Source organism: Belonocnema kinseyi, chromosome 3 (assembly GCF_010883055.1).
Source record: "Belonocnema kinseyi isolate 2016_QV_RU_SX_M_011 chromosome 3, B_treatae_v1, whole genome shotgun sequence".
NCBI classification, from domain to species: Eukaryota; Metazoa; Arthropoda; class Insecta; order Hymenoptera; family Cynipidae; genus Belonocnema; species Belonocnema kinseyi.
This window is the reverse complement of record NC_046659.1, coordinates 84,904,678-84,925,765: the sequence shown is the minus strand read 5'-3', so window position 1 is coordinate 84,925,765 and position 21,088 is coordinate 84,904,678. Positions and strand designations below refer to the sequence as shown.

General features: G+C 31.2%; 1 protein-coding gene across 1 annotated transcript in view; it reads right to left on the bottom strand.

The window, feature by feature from the left end:
- Positions 1-6,771, bottom strand: part of LOC117170170 — a 37,135-nt gene extending 30,364 nt beyond the window's left edge. The window contains exon 1 of the mRNA XM_033356745.1: positions 6,645-6,771. The gene's annotated coding sequence lies outside the window, so the exon portion shown is untranslated. The remainder of the gene's footprint in view (positions 1-6,644) is intronic.
- Positions 6,772-21,088: the final 14,317 nt, after the last annotated feature.

The following is a 21,088-nucleotide window of genomic DNA, read 5'->3' as shown; positions in this document are numbered from 1 at the left end:
ATTAAATCCTGAAAAACTTCATTTGAAAATGTTATTTGTTTCCGAGAAAGTTCAGGGAAAAAGTTTTTTTCCGCTCGAGGATCACGTTTTTTCAATTTGGACGGTAATAAAATATCCAATTAAAAATGTTTTAAAGTTTGGAATTTATTGGTTAGCTATTGAATTTCTGAGTCGCTAAAAAACTTTGAAGCTATTGAGTTGATAAATCAATGGAAAAAAATTTGATTAAAAAATATTATCAGGTTTCAAAGCACACGTTTGGACTTGCTGAAAAAAACGTTGGTCGTTGATGAAAAATCAAATTTCGAATTTTAAAAAACAAATGAGAATTTACTTTTCGCTTCAAAACATGTCAGTCGTCATAAACGGTTCAATCAATTTGTTTTGATGTTTTGATCCAATAATCTCATTTTCGAAAATTCGTGAATTTTAAGCCCTTATAATTTTACATTTCCCTTCAACGTCCAATATTAAAATGCAGCTATTAAATTCTTAAAATTAAAAAAAATCGAAGAATCAAATTCAGAAAACACGCTCCCAAATTCCCCAGGTCAAATTTAAAAAAATTCTTTCTACTTTTTTGTTTTATTATTTTTTTTTTCAATTTGAATATAGATATTTTAGAGTGTGTTTTCCCAATCACTGGTTTTTTTTTTTTAATAATTTCATAGTTGAGCTTTAAAATTATACATTTCATAATATGTCTATTTTTGTTCTTTTAATTCCTCACTATTATCAAGGAGACTTCAATTTTGAACAATTAAAAAATAATAATTTAATACAAAAATTTTCCACATCTGATTTTTTCCGGATCCAAACGTATTTCGATACTGGACCAAAGACAAATTCAAAACGTGAAAGTAACCACATTGTAAAATACTTACAAAAGTGAAATCATATTTATATCAACGTTTGACCGTTTTATTTCCACAACTTTATAAATTTATTGACACTGTGAAGCTTAATCGAGGTGGCAATGAATCTAATATTAATATCCATCAGTCATCTCTTCAACAGATGAAACTTTCAATTCTACCTCGGGGATAAAATATATCGACTCAACTTTAATCACTGATATCTTGACTGTCTTTGATTAACGGTAGCACGAATGCCAGATAAATGGGTGTACGTATAGAAACTGCAACATTAAGCTTACGGAAACATGAACTCGTGCCGCTGGCAGCCACTGAGTCACTCTGAATGTGGGTACATTCCAGAAAATAGAAAAGGATGAGAGTACTTTCGCATCTTCGTCCATCGAAAAGAGCCACGTGTTATTCACTTAAAATCAACATACAATGGTGAACGACTATTACGAGGTCTTAAAGAACGCAAATGAAGGGACCCGATGTTATTTCTCTTATAGTTGTATCTTTCCAACAACTGACAAGGAAGATACTTGAAGATGTCTAAAATATTCTATCAACATCAAAGAAATGCTTTCACTTTCATTTCTAGTGCCTATAAAGAAACATTCAATATTAAATTTATTACCAACGGGTAATTTATAATCGAGCCGTTGCGTCTACACATGTTACAATAGTTTTTTAGAGCAAATAAGGAATTAGTCAATTTGCATTAATCAATTTCAGTTTAAATAAATTTCGTCATTAATTATTAGGCTTGAGAGCGGAATAGAGTCTAATATCATTTTTAACATTAACATTATAATTAATTTTACTTCTTTTCGTGTACATGTTTATGAAGATTCTGATGAAAGAATGTGCAGACCTAGGAGACTACAATTAGTAGCAAATTATCTAAAAGTAGAAAACAGACAATGTTACTTATAGTTATTTTCATTTTAGATACAAGTTTGCGAAATTAAATTCCTTTCTTTTTTAAGGCTCTTTCTAATTGAATTACTCGTAATCTCGGTACGCTTGCGTTTAAAGCACAGGTCTCGAAGTTTTAGGCATTAGGCCACGATCCTTTGCGCTCAAGTCTAGAATTCCATGCTTTTGAATCATAAGGTCCGAGACTTTTAAAACACGTAAAAATTCTAGCTTTAAAATCACGTGCTTCCGTGAAAATCTCTTAAAATTTCTCTCCGTGTAAAGTAAAAAATATCTGCTTTGATTTTTTGGATCGAAATTATTAAATATAACATAAAATATAATAAAGAGCCTTAATGAATACAATGCGAAACGCTTTTGATTTTAAGTCGAAATATATTGCATTTTTAACAAAATAGTTGGATTTTCAACCAAAAAGATTAATTTTTCATACCAAACTTGCAGAGACAATCAAATAGTTGAACTTTCAAGCAAAAACAAAAATCAATTTTTGAGGAAGGAATTCAACTTTCAAACAAGTAATTAAAATTTTAATAAACAGCTGAATTCTTAGCCAAACATTTAATAGTTGATATTTTAACGAAAAAAGACAAATTTTCAACCAAAAAGAAAAATATTTAGCAAAATAATTGAATTTTCAAGACACAATGACAATTATTCTACAAAACAGTTAAATTTTCAACTAAGTAGTTCAATTTTTAAACAGAAAGATTAATTTTCTAACAAAAAAAACGAATTTTAAACTAAAAACAATTACATTTCAACCAAAAATACAATAGATAAATTTTTAATTTAAAAAATGGCTTATCTACCAAAAAGATGAATTTTCAACCAAGCAGCTAAATTAAAAATAATCAGTTTTCAACGCAAGCGATTAATTTTCAAACGAAATAATGAATCTTCAACATTAAAAATAAATCTTTAATACAGGAGTTCAACTTTCCACCAAGTTGTTAAAATTTCAATAAAAAAGATTAATTTTCAACAAAACATGTGAATTTGATATTTCAAACAATAAAAATGTTTATTTTACATTTACAAAAAACAGTGGAATTCAGAAAAAAGGACGAATTTTCAACAAAACAATTGCATTTTCGGGAAAATAGATTACTTTTTTCTAAAATATTTGAATTAAAAAGAAAAACAAAATATCAAAATAGTAGTTGAATTCTTAAACAAACAGTTGAAATTTCAAAGAAAAATAATTATTTTCAACAAAAAAAACCGAATCTTCAACAAAATAGTTAAGTTTTTAACAAAAGAGATCAATTTTCAACTAAAATTATAAGTTTTCAACAATACAAATGAATTTTTAGGATAAGTGTTCAACTTTCAATGAAGTAATTAAAATTTCAATAAATATTCAAAAACTTAATCCTCAACACGTAATCCAAACACGTAATAGTTGATATTTCAACTACAAAGATAAATTTTCAACAAAGCAGTTAAATTTACGATAAAGAAAAGATGATTTTTAAACAAAGTAATTTAATTTTTAGGAAAATAATTAAATTTTGAACATAATTGTTGAAGTTTTAAACAAATAGTATAAATTTAAAAAAATCAGGCAAACACGGTATAGATAAATATTCAGTTGAAAAAATTATTTTTCAGCATAAAACAAGAATTGAAATGAAACTAGTATATTTTTTAATCAAAGAGATGAATTTTCGGCTAAAATGTGACGGATGAATTTACAACCAAGTAGTCGAATTTTTAACTAAATATGATTCATTTTCCACAGTATAAAAAGAATTTTCAACCAGAATGATGGGAAGACTGCGAAGTCTGAGCGTGACCTGAATAAGTATTTTGAAAGTGGAACTAGTTATAAAATTATTCTTAATCAAATTATGTACGGAAATTGGAAAAATGAACATGATTTCTTAATTTCAACCTGATTTTAAATCATCGATGTGTTTGTAGATTATAATAAAATGGCTAAATATTGACACTGCACTCGAGTGTAAGTTGTATGCAAATCACTTTCTTTAAGAGGTGCTAAGAAAAACTAACGTGACTCTGCCTAATCCTTACTTCATACTCTCTCTCTCTCTCTCTCTCTCGTTTTAACAAAGATAATTTTTTCACTCCCCCGCTTCAAACTTTGCCGCGTATTATTTGTTCATCACCTAGAACGCCGACCTTAACAAGTGCTAATTACTCTTTGTTCGTTTATCCTTATTATCCCTATTAATGCATTTATTGTTAATTTACCATTCGCAGTGATTACACTTTCCATGCTAATTATTGCATCTTTCCTTAGTTAAAATACATATTGTAATTCTACATAAATTATATTTTTACGTAATTAACCTTTTACTTAAAAAAGAGATTTTTATAGTTTGTCGTTAAAATTTCTAATTTTCCTTCTAAAGCCATTTTTAATTAAATGCGTACTGAAATCCTGGAAAGAAATTCCCTGATAACTTTATGTTTTTTCCGGGTTCATAGTACATAGGAAAACTAGGGAAATAAGCAGATTTTTTATGAAAGTAGATCATTTTTTGAATAAAATTAATATAGATAATAGAATAGTTAAATTTTCAGTTGAACAAATTAATTTTTAACCAATAATAAAAATAAATGTTTCACAAAATAGTTACATTTCCAACTAAAGTGATGAAATTTCAACTAAAAACATAAATTTTTAACTAAAACTGGACCAGTTAAATTTTCAATTCAAAACTTAATTTTCAACTAAAAATAAAAACAAATTTTTAACAAAATAGTTAAATTTGCAAGGAACATAATGAACCTTCTACTTATATAGTTGTATTTAAACCAAAAAGAATCATTTTTCACTCAAAATGCAAGAATTAAATCTTTATTTAAAATATAATTTTCAAACAAAAATAAAAACAAATTTTGAACCAATGTAATGAATTTTTTAATAAAATATTTTGTCACTGCGATGGTTGAGTTTTTAATCAAAAAGATCAACTTTTAACAAGGAAGTCTAATTTTCTAGCCAAAAAGACGAATTTTCATACAAACAGTTCAATTTTCAACTAAAAAAAGACAAATTTTTAACTAGAGATGGGATACTTAAATAGTTAAAAAATTCAAGTGGTGAATTTCGAACTAAATGGATAAATCTTCCACTGAATAGTCGAATTAAAAAATATTAACTAAAATAATGAGTATTTAACTAGAATAGTGGAATTTTCTACCAAAAACATGAATTTTCAATGAAAAAAGATATATATTTTCAGTTGAAAAATGTATTTTTTCAACAAGAACAAAAAAAGGAACTTTTAACCAGTTTACCTTTTAACCATGTAGTTTAATTTTCAACTAAAAAAGATAAATTATCAATTAAAAATATAATAGTTTATATTAAAACCAACAAATATTTTACTTTTAAGACTGCGTCTAGATCTAGACACTTCATAATTTTAAATAAAAAATAGTTCAATTAAACCAAGAAATACGAATTTTCCACTAAAAATGATTTTTCACTCAAGAGAAGAAAAAAATCATTTCCACCATTCTATTCAATTTTCATGCAAAAATGTGAATTTTTAACGGAATATTTGAATTTTCAATCGAAACGACGAATTTCCTACCAAAAAATATAAATTTTCAACAAAATGTATCAATTTTTCACCAAAAATATAATATGTAAATTGATATTTAAATAATTAATTTTCGACCAAATAAAAAAGACTTTTTAACAAAATACATAGTTAAACCCACTAATATAAAAATATTTTTACAAATGGAAGAACATTGTTATTTAATTTTATATTGTTTTGAAAAAAAAATTGAACAAGCTCTTAACAAAATTCCAGGTTTTCCAGGTTTGCCAGGTGATTAGCTACACTATCCAGTTTATCTCATCTTATTAAGAAGCAAGAAATTATTTTAAAATATACCAAAGAATTTGATTATAAAACACTTTCGTGCACTGTAATTGCGAAGAATAAAGATGACTTGTAATTTTTCTTTTTGTTGTAAATAAACGTCTAACGATTTAATTTCACTAATTAAACGGTACGGAACAGTTGGGAACAGTCTTACACATACCGAACAATCGCGTGCACAGGCAAATTTATCAACCTCTCAACCTCCATTCTCTAAAATAAATCATTTATATTAACTAAAAAATAAATATCCGTTAGTGGCTTCTAACAGTTTACCAGTCTAACCTAAATTATTTTTTTAATATTTAAATTCAAATGATTTAATTGGCTTTAAATAACAAAACAACATCATGAGCAACAACAAAAGTTTATACAAAAGAGTTGAAGAAGATTAGGATTTCTACAAATCTAGCATCTTTATATTTATTAATCTAACCAGTCTAACCGAAATATTTTTTCTAATGATTTAAATTTTAATTAAATTTATATTTACTATCCTTTCGAATTATTAACTAAGTCTTCACCGATTCTAGAAACTTTAAAAAAATCGTTATTATGGAGTTCCACGTTTCGGAACCATCGTCTTTCGGCCTTTCAAGTTTCAGTTAACTGCAAATATACATTCAGGACTGAGCAATACGTAATTAATTAAGACAGTGTTTATTATTTAATTGATTAATCGATCAGTGTTTAGTGCTACTATTGTCACGTAACTGAAGATAGCTGCCCAATTAAAATAAATCTTTCTCAACCTTTTCTCTTTTATTCTGCAAAGTGGGAATATATTTACTTCGGGAGTCTTTACAATACTAAATAAAATTGTTTTAATTAATGTAAATTATTTTTCTACTAAAGAGATATAATTTTCTGAACACGTGGTTTGATAAAAATCACTGGAAAGTATGTTAGCACTTTATAACGAGAATGTTAGCGATGGACTTTCTGCAATCCGGATGAGGAAGTAAAGACGAACGGAACTCACCTGTGAATTGAAGGTAATTATTGTTGAATCAAGCGATGCTTCTTTAGGCTACATGGACCGTTCTCGCGAGTACCCGAACGACTTGTGCACACGCTTGTGAGAAAGGTGAGAGTGAATTGCTGAGAGCATCTTCACCATTCAAGCTTTATATAGGTATTGTTTCCCCTTACTAGGTTCCTGTAGAGACATCCACCACCATTTGGCTGTAATTTTGTTACCTTTCAAAAGAGACTCATTATCATTCTTATTCTCATTTGAGATGTACAAATTATGAGACAAATTTTAATTTTAAATATTAAAAATTACTACTCTTCAAAATGCTGACCTCGCAGAAAAAGAGTGGGATGATTTTTGTTGCCACTCAGTTGTTTTGGTCTCTAAATGAGATTTTTTTTCTCAAGATGAAAACACTTCAAGTGTACAACTATAAGAGATAATACTCAACAGAAAAGATGAATTTTCGTCCAGTTTTTGCAGGCTGACTTAAAAGTATGGAGTTTAGGCGTGGCTTACTGATTTGCAAGTTTCCACTTTAAAGAAATCATTTCCTTCAAAGTATATGGCCTCTCTCATAAATTTCATGGCCGATTGTCTTGGAGAGAAGCACAGCAGGATTTATTCAACAGGATCTATTGCCCTTTCCTAGCTGTTTTAGCTAAATTGGCAATCTAGAAATTATCTAGCAAAATTTAGCTGAAACCGCTAGATATTTATGTAACACAGCTATATTTCCTAAGAAGACGAAATCCAGCTAAAAGTTTAGCTGGGACAGCTCTTATGAAAAATAAGTATTGGTAATTATAGTATCCAGTACTTACCAATGTTTTTTTCATAAGGGAGATAAACCAACTCATTCTCCGGCATCTCATTTTTGTTGCAACTCATATCACCACCGAATTGTTGTACTTTTGACGATCTACGTTTTTCTGTGCTAGGTTAAGGAAACCTGATGTGGATTAATCTTAGAAAGTTGCAATTAAAAAATGGAGTTTCATTATTCTTAACTAGGATAATGCGTAAAATCATTGGTTAGGGAATATTTCTAGTTTAACCATTTGTAAACGACACTATAAGCGATGAACGAAATTTAAAAAAAAAAACAGATGTATATAGCAACTTTTTAAAGATTTAAATTACATAACTAAAATAAGGAATCATTAACCAAAAGAATGAATTTCCAGCAAAGCAGTTCTACTTTTAACACAGTAGATGAATTTAAAAAATAACCAATTTTCCGCTAAGAGGGTTAACTTTATACAAAAATTGACTAATTTTTAAGAAAATGCATGGATTTTCAACTACAAAAGATTATTATAAAAAAAGAATTTTCAACAAAATAGTTTTAAAAAATTATCCAAACAGGTGAATTTTCAATTAAAATGATAAATCAATGACCAAAGCAATGCATTTTTAACCAAACAGTTTAAATTTTAGCCAAGTAGATGAATTAAAATAAACAACTAAATATTTAAGCAAAAAATTTAAGCAAAAAAAACGAATTTTTAACAAAACAGATCACTTTGCAGCAAAAAAATAATTGCTAAACGAAAAAGAGAAATCATTGGACAAAAGGATAAATTTTTAACCAATCAGTTCAACTTCCAACCAAGTAGATGAATTTAAAAAAATTAATTCTCCACTTACCAAAAAAGACAATTTTTCAACGAAATAAATGAATTTTTAACCAAAAAGTTTAATTTTTAACCAAATATTTCAATTTCCCATAAAATAGATGATTTTTCAACAGAAATGATAAATCTGTAATCAAAAAAATGCATTTTGAAGCAAGCAGTTGAACATTCAAACAAGTAGATGAATTAAAACATTAAGTTTCCGCCAAGAACATTAATTTTTTCCCAAAAAAGACAATGTTTTAATAAAATACATGAATTTTCAACTAAAATTTGAAATTCAAAGAAAAAAAGATTGATTTAAAACAAACGAATTTTCCACTGAACAGATCAATTTTGCATCAAGCATATAAATTTTGAACACAAATGATGAATCACTAACCAAAGGAATGATTTTTCAACCAAGTAGATGAATTGAAAAAAAATTCGCCTGCAAAAAGATAATTTTATACCAAAAAAGACAACGTTTCAAAAAAATAAAGGAAAATTTCTTCTGCGTGCGTATTCTTTTGAAATTCATCTACTTGGTTGAAAGTTAAACTGACTCGGTAAAAATGTATTCTGTTGGTTATTGATATCTCATTTTAGTTTAAAATTCATCTATTTAGTTGAAAATTGACCTCTTTTGTTAAACATTTGTTTTCTTATTGTTGAAGATTCATCTCTTAGGTTGATAATTTAAGAATTTTGTTGAAAATCCGTTTGATTTTTGGTTGACAGTTAATTTTTAAATTGAAAATTTAACTATTCTATTATGGTTGCAAATTTATTCTTTTTAGTCAAAAATCCATTCGTTTGAAAATTCAAGTGCATGGTTGAAAATTCATGCACATTGTTAAATTTTTTCAAAATACGGGAGAAGGGGAATTAAAAAAAAAGTAGAGGCAAAATAGGGGAAAAAATAATTTTAAGTACTTCAAGGTAGTTGTGCAAAAGCAGGTCTCTGGGAAAAAGTTTTCTATGATTTTATGAATTGAAAAGTATTCTCAGTCATTTCTTATGAAAAAAAAACATTTTTGATGAATATTCTCTGTTACTTCTTATGAAAGAAACACATTTTTTATGAAAACAGTTTAAAAGATGTGAAAAATAAATATTTTAACAACAGTTTTAGTAAATTAAGTTTTTCTTACTATTGCTTCTTACCAATTAAAAAAAAAGATTGAACTTTAATAAATTATGGCCTATTTTTCCAGAAAAACATTTTCTACAAGTTTGTTTGAGTTTCTTCCTTTAGTAAAGAACTATATATTTTTTTATTATTTTAAAAACTATTCTTTTATGTCGAATAAAACGGAAGCAAGAAATTTCAAAAGAAATGAACGTCTATATAAGTTCCACAAAAGAAGGTCTTATTTAGAAGGCCATAACTGCAGTTTTATTAGAGCTAGAGCACTGTATTTTTTTAGATTTAAAAAAAAATTTTGTCTACTTTAACTTATTTTTTTTTTAAATTTCAACTGCAATTCACAAGAACAGAGTTATTTTAGGAAAACTGTTATTAAACATTTTTGTAGTCAAGTTTTTTATATAGGCCAATTATTCATCACTTCAATATTATTTCCACAAAACTGAACCAAAAAATCCCTTCGAAAAAATTAATAATAGAGATATTTCAAAAAAGGCTTTCACGATTTTTTCATTTTGCTCCCAAAATGATCGTCAGCTATCACATTAATTAAAACAGAAAGAAAACGGGAGGTGCAATAAATTTTGGGTTGAGTTCCTTCGAAGCCCACTGTAAAATATCTCTAGAATTTACTCGAATTAATAATAATTAATTTTTTCAAATTGAAATATTTTGTTTCTAAATCTTCGATACACTTCTCCGATATCTAGTGAAATAATTTGAAATGTTTTAAAATCTTCTTCAATTGTCTCTTTAAATTCATTTAACATTATAAATTTCTTTGAAAATTATTCGACTTTTTCCTATGATTTTTTTAACTCTTCAAAATAAAAAATTGCCTTAAAATCTTTCAGATTCTTCTTGGACAATTTTATAAATGTTTTAAAATTTTGTCAAATATTTTCTTAAAATGAATTTCTCAAAATGAAAAATCATTTTAATTTTTCCCAAGAATCTAATGAAAAGTTTTCATTCTCTTGAAACCTTTTGGAAATCTTAAAAAACGTCTTTTTCATCTACATTTAAAAAACTTTACTCTTTACCAGTTTGAATTATTTTTAAACATTTTAGAACTTCTACATACCTCCTAAAACTACTATAAACTTTTGTAAAATTTTCTGATATTGCCAAGTTGCAAAATATTACTTTAAAGCTTTTACATTCTCTTTCAAAATTTTATTAATTAATTTTAAACGTTTTCTAATATTTCTTACATTTATCTTAGAATTTATTTTAAAAAATACAATTTTCTGTTCATTCTCTTGAAAACTTTCAAAATTCTTAAAATATTTTTAAAAATTTCTTCGAAATTTTCAAAAATCTACATTTTGTGTTACAATTTTTAAAACCTTTTCAAGCCTGTAATTATTTTTAAATCTTTAGATTCCCTCGGTTTTTTCCTACAATAATAAAGATTTTGTCTTCAAAATCTGGGCAATGATAGCAAACATGCTAATGGACGTCTCCGCACACTTTTTTTTGTGGATTAATTCAAAAAATGTTAACTACGCCAGATACCTACATTGCCGTAATGAGAGAGAGCTGAAAAAAAATCATAACTTCAAAGTAGTGCACATGCATAAAATTTGTATTCAGCACAATAAATTTTTGTTTCTTATCATCCCTAAAACAGAGTCCGGGGACGTTCGTTATAATATTGTATAGCATCTCCAAATACAGTTGTTAATCATTTTCATTTTTGTGGAAAAAAACCGGGGAAACTGTACCCGATTGACCAGACGACGAAGTATTACATGCCCTTAAACTTACTCGAATTAATTCTAAAAATTGTTTATCTCGTAAAATTAAAAATGTATTCTTTAAAGTCTTCTATATTCTGCAAAATAAAGAAAATTGTTATAAAATCTTCCAGATTGTCTTTCGTGACATTTAGAAAGCTTTAAAACTTAAAAGTATTCTTTTAAAATAAGACCTAAACTATTAAAATAAACTATTAAATATTAAACTTTTAAACCTATTAAAATAAGACCTACATAATTACGAAGCTTCTAAATTGTTGTTTCGAATTCTTTAAAATAATATTCCACGCTCATAATTTAATTTTTCTTATCTCTTTGAAAATGTATATATGTTTCTAAATCATAGCACGGTAGCAAAATGTTAAGAACATAATTATTTCCCAATATTAAAAAATCATTGACAATCAAAAATTTCTCTTGTGTAAATAATGTTTAGATAGGATAGCAATACATTATTCTAAGATGAAATCGTTCACAGTTAACAATGAATCGAAAATAGAAATTGAATCATTACAATTGAAAGTGCTTGAAATTACGAAACTGAGAAAGAAAAAAATCGAATTCTCTACCGGCTCACAAAAATTGATTGCACAAGTAAAAGTCTCTTTATATGTATGTACTTCAGTTTTCTCAGTTTATTTGTTCTATAAAAATAATTTACTACCGAGAGTCGTGTAGCACTAGGACAGTTATTACAAAGTAGAAACAAATGTAAACAATTTTACGTAAGATTCAGGTGCACAATTGGAGAGAATTTATGTAATTAATCAGCAGCCTGCTTAAAGCATTATGTGACTGGTGCTCCAACGCATCTTTTCACACGCACACACACACTTGCAGAGTTCCATAGCTTTCTCGATGCATCTTGATAAAAAGATGTAATGTATACGTCTGAGAAGAAATGAGCGTGAACGGAAGCTCAATGGAAGAAACTAAGGTCATATAAATTGACCTTATCTACAGGGCTTTCCCGAAAAGGTCAAACTTAAAAGAAAAAGTAATTGCTACAGATTTCTCTCAAAGAACTACTATTATGAGTGGGCACTTTTAAGATTAATAAGATATTACAAAATCGTTAAATGGAGTATTTATTTCAAATCGAGTGATACTTCCGTAATACAGATTTCACAGCCCAAAAATTCTCAAAACACAGGAGAAATAGGGTGATTTTTTATGAAAATAAGGGAATAAATTCTTTTCAATCAAATTTATTGTAGGTACCATATAGAATTCAATATTAAACAAATTCTCAACTAAAAAGTTAATTTTTCAACCTAAGAGATGAATTTTCAACTGAAGTGATAAATCTTTAACAAAAAAGTTAAATTTTTAATAAAGTAGTTCATCTTTCTACCAATTATAGTTAAATTTTCAACCAAAAATACAGATTTTGAATCAAGAAGATTCATTTCCTACTAAAAAAGATGGATTTTCAACTAAAAGTGGAGTACTAAAATTTTCAGCTCGAAAGATATAACTAAAATGTTGAATCTTTACCCAAAAAATTAATAGTTAGTAATGTAGTTCCATGTTTAATCAAGTATAGTTGAATTTTTAACAAAAATTTAAATTTTTTAACAAGAAGATTAATTTTCTATAAAAAAGCCGACTTTTCAACAAAATGCATGAATTCTCAGCCAAATATTTGAGTTTTCAATTAAATAAGATCAATTTTCAACCAAAAATGGAAAATTGACAAGTTCAATAATCAATTACCGTTCCCTTTTCACCTCCTGATCGTGTATATTCTCCTTTCTCATCTCCTTCTATATTTCCGTTTAAGAAATACCATCCCAACTTCTCCAAGCTCATCAACAACTTGTTTCCCTCTCCATCTAGTACCTTATCTTTGGAGTTTCTTCCTCTCTATTCTCCCCATTCCCTTTCTCCTCTGTCTCCTGTTCACGCATTGAAATCCCTATCTATTATCATCCTAATCTCTTCTTTATTTTCTTCAATCATTTATTTCATCTCTTCTAATTTCTCATTAGAGGGACAAAAAAGCAATAGCAATATGAATAAAAGGGGAGCAAAAGTAAAAAGAGTATATTGAAATGGTAGAATGGAAGAAATATTTTTTGGATTTGCTAGGAGGAGTAGAGAGAAAAGTTATAAAGGGAGAAAAATATGGTAGAGAAAAAGATAAGGAAGAGAACATATCAAGGGAAGAAATAGTTAAGGCTTAAGTAATAATGAAGGATGGAAAGGTACCTGGTATATATGAGATTCCAAATGAAGTATGGAAATATGGAGGGGAGGAACTAGAGGAATGGGCATGGATAATGTGTAATAGAGTATGGAGAGGAGAGGGGTGGCCAGAGTTATGGAAAGAAGGAGTAGTTATACCAATAGTAAAGAAAGGCAAAGGAGAGGAGGTTAAAGATTATAGGGAGGTGACGTTGATGCCAACACTGTATAAAGTATATGTACACTGTTAAAAATGTTTGGAGTTGTACCACACATCTACCATAATTCTACAATACAAGCGTAAAGTAAGATTGCAACCATGGTATGGGAATGACGAAATTGCAATACATGTATTGTAAGTGTTGTAAATCGCGAGTCATCGTCCAGCATTCCAATACATGTAATAGAGCGTTTGTAAGATGAAAATTGTGCACAAGGAAATTACCAACAGCCAAAATTACTTAAAACGGCGAGTCAACGATCCGGGTGCATCGGGTTATCGGTTCAAGCACCAGGTAGCTTAATACGTATTCTACTAGAACTTTTAAAAAATTTATATTTTGTGAATAATGAAAACAATTCCAAATGGTTAGTTGACGACCCGGGTGCACCAGGTCGCCCCCTTAGGTATCTTAGCAAGTATTCTACGAGAACTTTTTCAAAATTTAGATTGTTTCAACAGCCGAAATAACTAAAAATTGTGAGTCGACGATCCGGGTGCACTAGGTCGAGCACCACGTAGTAGTTTAATACCTATTCGACGAGAATTTTTTCAAAATTTAGATTGTTTAAACAGACAAAATTACTAAAAACTGTGAGCCGACGATCCGGGTGCACCGGGTCAAGGACCAGGTAGTTTAATACGTATTCTACGAGAACTTAAAAAATTTATAATTGTTTGAATAATGAAAACAGTTCCAAACGGTTAGTCGACGACCCGGGTGCACCAGATCACGTCCCTGGTATCTTAGCACATATTCTATAAGAAATTTTTCAAAATTTAGATTGTTTTAACAGCCCAAATAACTGAAAATTGTCAGACGACGATCCGGGTGCACTAGGTCGAGCACCACGTAGTTTAATACGTATTCGACCTGGAGCACCCGGATCGTCGACATATAATTTTTAGTAATTTTGGCTGTTGTAACCATCTAAATTTTGAAAAAGTTCTCGTAGAATACGTCCTATCGCAGAAAATAAAGATAAGGAACTAGATATAAACCTTTATGTAAATAGTTGTAAATAATTGTATATATAGAAAGGATAAGATGGTAAAAAATATAGATATAAGCGAAAATATTGTAAGGAATGGAAGTCATATAAACCCTTAAGGGACACATTATGAATAAAGAAGAAAAGTTAAATATTTTTTCAACCAAAGAGGTGAAATCTTTAATGAATCTTTAATGAAATCTGTAATGAAAATGAATCTTTATCATAACAGTTTCACTTTCAACCAAGTACGAATTTAATTTTCAACCAAAAAAGAGGAATTTTCCACCAAAACTATAATAGTTGATGTTTCAAGCAGAAAAGATTTTAAATTTAAATAAAAAAATTAAACATTGAAATTCAATCAAAAACAACTTATTGAAAAAAAAAGAGTTGAATTTTTAACTAAAAAATATTATGAATAGAATAGTTGATACATGAACCAAAAAAATTTGTAATAAAAAAAGTTGAATACTTGTAACAAAAAAAATATGATTTTCTAACAAAATAGTTGAATCCTCAACCAAAACAGATTAATATTCAACAAAGCTGTTTAATTTTTAACCAAAAAATTATGAACGTTGTACCACCAGAGATGAATTTTCAAGAAAAGAGATGAGTTTTCAAGCATTCAAGCAAGTTTTCATCGCATTCAAACGGAAAATTGAATAATGAGAAAAAACAAAAAGATAAAATTTCAAGCATGGAGGTATTGTTGCATGAAAGGGGAGACAAACCAAGAAAGATGAATATTCAACCGAAAAATTGAATAATGAGAAAAACAAAAAGATACAATTTCAAGCATGGTGGTATTGTTGCATGAAAGGGGAGATAAAAGGGCAATAGCACGGGTGAAGGGGGTGTTGGGTAAGATGGAGAAGAATAGAAGGAAGGAGGAGGAGGAATGGAGAAGGAAGGATTGTAAACAGGAGGAAGAAGATATAAGAAAACTGTAAATATTGTAAATAGTAGTTAAGTATTAGGTGTTAGCCGCGGAGACAGAGGCTGGCAATGCGAGGCATAGCGAGGAAAGCGAGACTTGCGTGCGAGGCGAGGCGCAGCGAGGAAGGTTAGAATATAAAGACGAGCGGATTAGTTATAAGGCGTGGATGGATGTCAATTTGTGATACGTAGTTAGCTGTAAGAAAATTCTGTAAAAAAACTGGAAGTGTAAGGAAGTCATTTTTTTAAGGCCAGCTGGCCGAAAAATAAACGTTTATCTATCGATCTAATTTTAATTTTTGTCTAAACAAATTTAAAGTAGCTTGCTCTGAAGTGGAGAAATATTTATAAAACTAATAAAGCTGTAGTTTTTTTTTTTCTTTTTCTAAAATTATAATGGGTCCCAGAGTTTCAAAGATTTTTAACGTTTAGATTTTTCTTTTTGGTTTCAAAATAATCGTAAGAAAAAGGAGAGGTGCAAGTTCTTTAAGGTTGAACTTAATCCAAGCCCCCGTGTTCAATGTTCAGGCTTAGGACAATGACAATCTGATCTATCCCAGTGAGTTGGGCAAAGAGAAGACCCTATTTTCGCATTAGTACCGATCTACCGATCATTAGTTGCGTAGGCCCGACAGAAAACCGGCATTAGCGCAGATGATTGTAACATCAGTAACAGGTGAAGTATTCTCTGGAGCAAGCATGATGTTCTCGAGCTAAAGTATCTGATCTAAGAGTGCGAGTATTCCTTTTGTTATCACGGTTTTAAGGCCAGGCGTAAGCGACTTAGCGTAAAATGCGTCGAGAGGCGTTCAGTGGGTAGCAACACTGCGTACTTTAAGCTAATGAACCCATAACGACTTCGATTTCCGAGTTCTGGGTCATCGCTGTTTTTGGCTATCAGCAAACCTTGCCCAAGCTGGAAATAGGATAGATAGGCAAAAGAAGAAGAAAGAATTATGGCTAGATGAAAGGGGGAACTGAAGTTTATTGGTATCAGAGATATTAACCTAGCGCTTGTGCAGGAATGTTCCAGCAAAATCGTATACAATAAAAGCGCATGAGTGTCCAGTTACCTATAAAAAGTAGATGTAGCAAGTACAAAGGCAACATGAGTAGAGGCAGAAGTTTTCTTTTGCAAGCTCCAGATGAAAGTTTTGAAGATCCCTTTACAGTTTTCTTTACATCTATTGAACTGTCTAAGCCATATTATTTAACATATAGAAAGAAAGAACTCCGTTCGATTTGTTCCAGTGCCATATCACAAGCAAAGAAGGTCATTGCCACACAAGTAGCTCTTTATTTGAAACATGTGATACCACCTGTAAGGCCAGGATATAGTATTATAAAATTACCTCGTGTCGACAGCAAACTCTCGAAACCAAAGCAGCGTAGGTGCATAGAGAGTATTCTAAAGAAAGAAAGTGTTGTTAAACACCAGCCAACTACGAGAATGTTGGAGCCCTATTGGGATGAGGTTCTTGCCAAGAATCTTAGCAGGCACCTAAATTTACAAGGTCTGAAAATCAAATAGGATATTTGTGGGTTACAATCACATTGGGGGGATTGAGAAGAATATACTGAAATCAAAAAAAGCATCAGGTTCTTATGAATTAACAGGAAGAGATTATGCAAATATACTCAACGGTGTTCTTTTAGGTCTATTCAATTTAATCAGTTGGACAGAGAAATTACCGCCAAGTCTTTTGGCATTAGGTACTTGTTTTGCACCAAAAAAGGGGCATGAAGATCAGCGTGGTAAGTACAGACCTATTACTATTTCTTCGGCCCTAGTAAGAAGTCTGCACATAATTCTAGCGAGAAGAATGGAAAAAGCCATAACGATTGATCCGAGACGAAGAGGGGTTAAAAAGTCATATCGATGGTTGCACGGACGAAGTGTTCCAGGCATACTGATTTTGACATAGCATCATCAGTCTTTCAAAGTTCTATTGGAATCTGAAATCTTGATTACACCACTAGCGGCAAAAGCAATATGGCCGGCGACAGTAGGTAGACGTCTCATAAGACTCATGCATTTTTTACTTTATTTTGTTTTATTTCTTGAGCCATACTGTCAATAAATGCTGTAAATGTAGTATACGATTTTTCATTTTTTTTTTAAATAGGAGTTTATTTATATTTCAGAAAACCCGAATAGTTTCTTGCTTTCGAGCAGTAGAAGAGCAACCAAACATACAACAAAACACTTTGCTCTTCGATTTTCGTGGCGAAAACTCCATTGATGAAGTTTGATTTATTTTATTTGTAACTTTTTATTTGAATCCCGGTTCCACTGTAAAAAACACTGTAAAACTTCTAGAAAAATTATTTTCGTTTATTCGCCTGTGCTTCCCGTCAAAATTTACCTACGCTCAGGGCTTTCCGATACTGTCAGCAGGTGGCGTACTCGAGTATTTCAGATCTCAATATATGGCTTCAGCCGATGCTCCAAAGACATTTCCATCAATCTCTCATCCAGCCCTTTCAACCCCATTACAATTTTTTGGTTTTCCTTCTCAATTCCTGAATTATATGAAGGTTGTATATACGCACATGGATTTACAACTTTACAGGAACAAGGCTGAATTTCTGAAAAAGTAACGTCGTAAGGAATTTAGCAGCAGGGGTATGCCCCCTCATCGCCGATATTCAACATACTAACACATCGAATGTCGGAAGACCTAGTCGCAGAGATAGGTTTTAAAATATGCCCTATGGTACTTAAATCTCTTATTAACAACTTGAATAACTTTTTTCACTCAGAATGGAATGTCTATAAATCCAGATAAAAGAAGAAAACAGAGAAAAATGAAGCGAGAGGAAGCATGGACATAACTCGGAATTCCATTTACGCAGACAGGAAGACAGAACGTCAAAGATAGCGAAGTCTTAGTATAAAAACCTAGAGAACCTGGCAAAGGGTCCACTGACTCCGCAACAAAGACTATTCGCTCTGCATACAGCGGTGCTACCAAAGGTTTATCATCAATTAGAATTGGGAAATGTCCTTTTGGATGTACTTAAATGTGCCGATAAAGCTGCAAGAGCTGCTATCAGAAGGTGGTTAAAATTACTACACGTAACTCCCAAAGTATATGTGCATGCGCCAATTGCAGAAGGAGGTATATGAATTCCATCAGTGCATTGGATAGCCCCAATGTTAAGAAAGAACAGTTTGAAATCCTTGAGAATAAGTGTCATTGACGCAGCACACGCGTGTCTGCTTATCCAATAAACTCCATTCTACAGTTTATGGGGGTAGCCTTAGTCAATCTGCCAGAAAATATTGAGGCAACATCAATAAATTGGTGATGGTACCCAGCTCTTATACAACAAGGCTTTTATCAATTCTTTTGGTTGAAGAATTAGCGCACTTCCAATTCGATCGCGCACATCTAGAGGCAGGCACAAAGACAGCCGAGCTGAAAATGCTTGTACAGGAACCTCTGAGGATCCTGTACATGTTCTGTACACGAATCTGCACACAAAACTGTACAGGTAATCTTGACGGTTCCTGTGTAGGAATTTGGCGAAGGAAATTGTAGATGATCCTGCAAAGGAACCTGCACCGACAAAGGAATCTTTGAATGAGCATGTACATATTCCTTTGCGAAGTAAATTGAGGCGCGGGTTCCTGTACAGAAACACGTATAGGGTCCTTTATATAAAGCTATGACGAACATTCATGTCGCTTACAGCTATAAAGTTACCTTCCCTTTATTTCCTTGCAGATCCAACTCACTTTCAAGAGCCAGGTCACTAGCAAATCGCAGATTAGCTCCTATGAAGGTTTCTGTACAAGATCCTTAACAAGATCCTGCACATGAACCTAAACCTTAATTCACTATGTACAGGAAGGTACATTGTAAAGGTTGTCTTGCGTACAGGTTCCTTTGCAGCATTATGTATAGTTTCCTTCGCCTAATTCCAGAAAGGAACCGTCAAGATTTCCTGTACAGGGTCGTGTGCAGGTTTGTGTATAGGAACATGTGCAGGATCCCCCAAGGTACCGGTACAGGAATTCTCAGCTGTGAGGAGATGCCGGGGATGCTGCGACGTCGCAGAAACTTTAAATCATTTGATACAAAGATGCCACAGAACGTGTGTAAAAAAGAATGTATAGGCAGGAAGCTGTCAGTAAATATGTTATAAATAAACTACGCTATAAAGGTTATAAACTTATAGTCGTCACAGAAACGAGAATCAACACTTAAGAAAGTCTTAGGAAACCAGATATCATTGCTACCAAGAACGATGTTGCGTTAGTAGTAGGTGCGTAAGTTGTCAGCGAGAAATGCGATCTTTGAAAAACCTACCGGCACAAAAAGCGGTTCTATATAAACAATCCCATAATACGTGCTTACATAAAAGACAATATGTCTATACCTAACGCAAATATTTTTTTTAGTTCCATGGCACTCAACTGGAAAGGAGATAAAGCAGCAGATTCAACATCAGACCTACGATGATCTTTTTTTTTAAATATTTGAAGACGCGATCATCACCAGTGATAATTTTTGGTTACTCATCATTCCGAATGTTTGGCCAAACCGCAGCGTTGAAAAGCCGGAACCACAGAGGCACTAGTTAAGAAGAAAGGAGAGCTCGAGGTTGAGCCCCACACTTAATTCATGTCGTTCGTATCCAGGAACATGTCCAGGATCCTCCAAGGTTCCTGTACAGGAATTTTCTGCTGGGCGTAACCTATAATCATATGAGATAAGTATCATGATTCTCTATAAAGCTGGACTATAAATGAACTTGTATGCAAAATGTCAAAAGCTTTACTAGCTGGCAGAAACCATTATCTCAGACGATGAGTCTAGTTGCAGCCACGCCCGAAATTGCCAGAAAAGGATTCTGTTCCTAATCTTTACAGTGGACTATAGGGGAGTCTGGGATCCTGAATCCTATTCCCCTGGTACTAAAAACGAAACTAAAGTACTCGAACAGGTTTTGATGCCAATATTGGATGCTAGAGTGTTCAAGAGAATGAAGCGTATTAACAAAAACTCGACAAAAGGGGTGAATGTCATTAAAAGGGACAAAATTTTGCTTAATGACATTTTCGCAATTCTGATTATAATCTTTAACATGCTACGAATAGGACACGTTAGTCCCGAAGCCAGCAAGGGATTCAAAAGAAGTAAAAAAACTGAGCTGCCATCAACATCAGCGAAAAATAGCTGCGGTAATAATTTTAACCTTCTTTTGGGTAGAATAAAACATTCAAAACTGAAGAATGGCGGAGTGTTTGCAATGGTTAACGTTGAGAAAGAGTTTGATTGGGTACAGGCGCGAAATTCCTATCGATATTTAACTACGTGTCGGGTCCGATAGTCAGTGAGATTTAGGAATTTCTCTTTTTCTGATCTTTGGACCAGCTACCATCACCCCAGTTAGAAATCTCGATAGTGCTAAAAGACAACAACCAATGTGGACCTCGCTAGGCTAAATTCCTGGTTTCTTATATGCCAATCACAGGATGATACTTTGTGACCATCGAGATGGAAGACGAGACAATAAAAGAAATGCAGGTGCTGGTCGAGACAATATAGCAATAAAACTTAAATCATAACACTA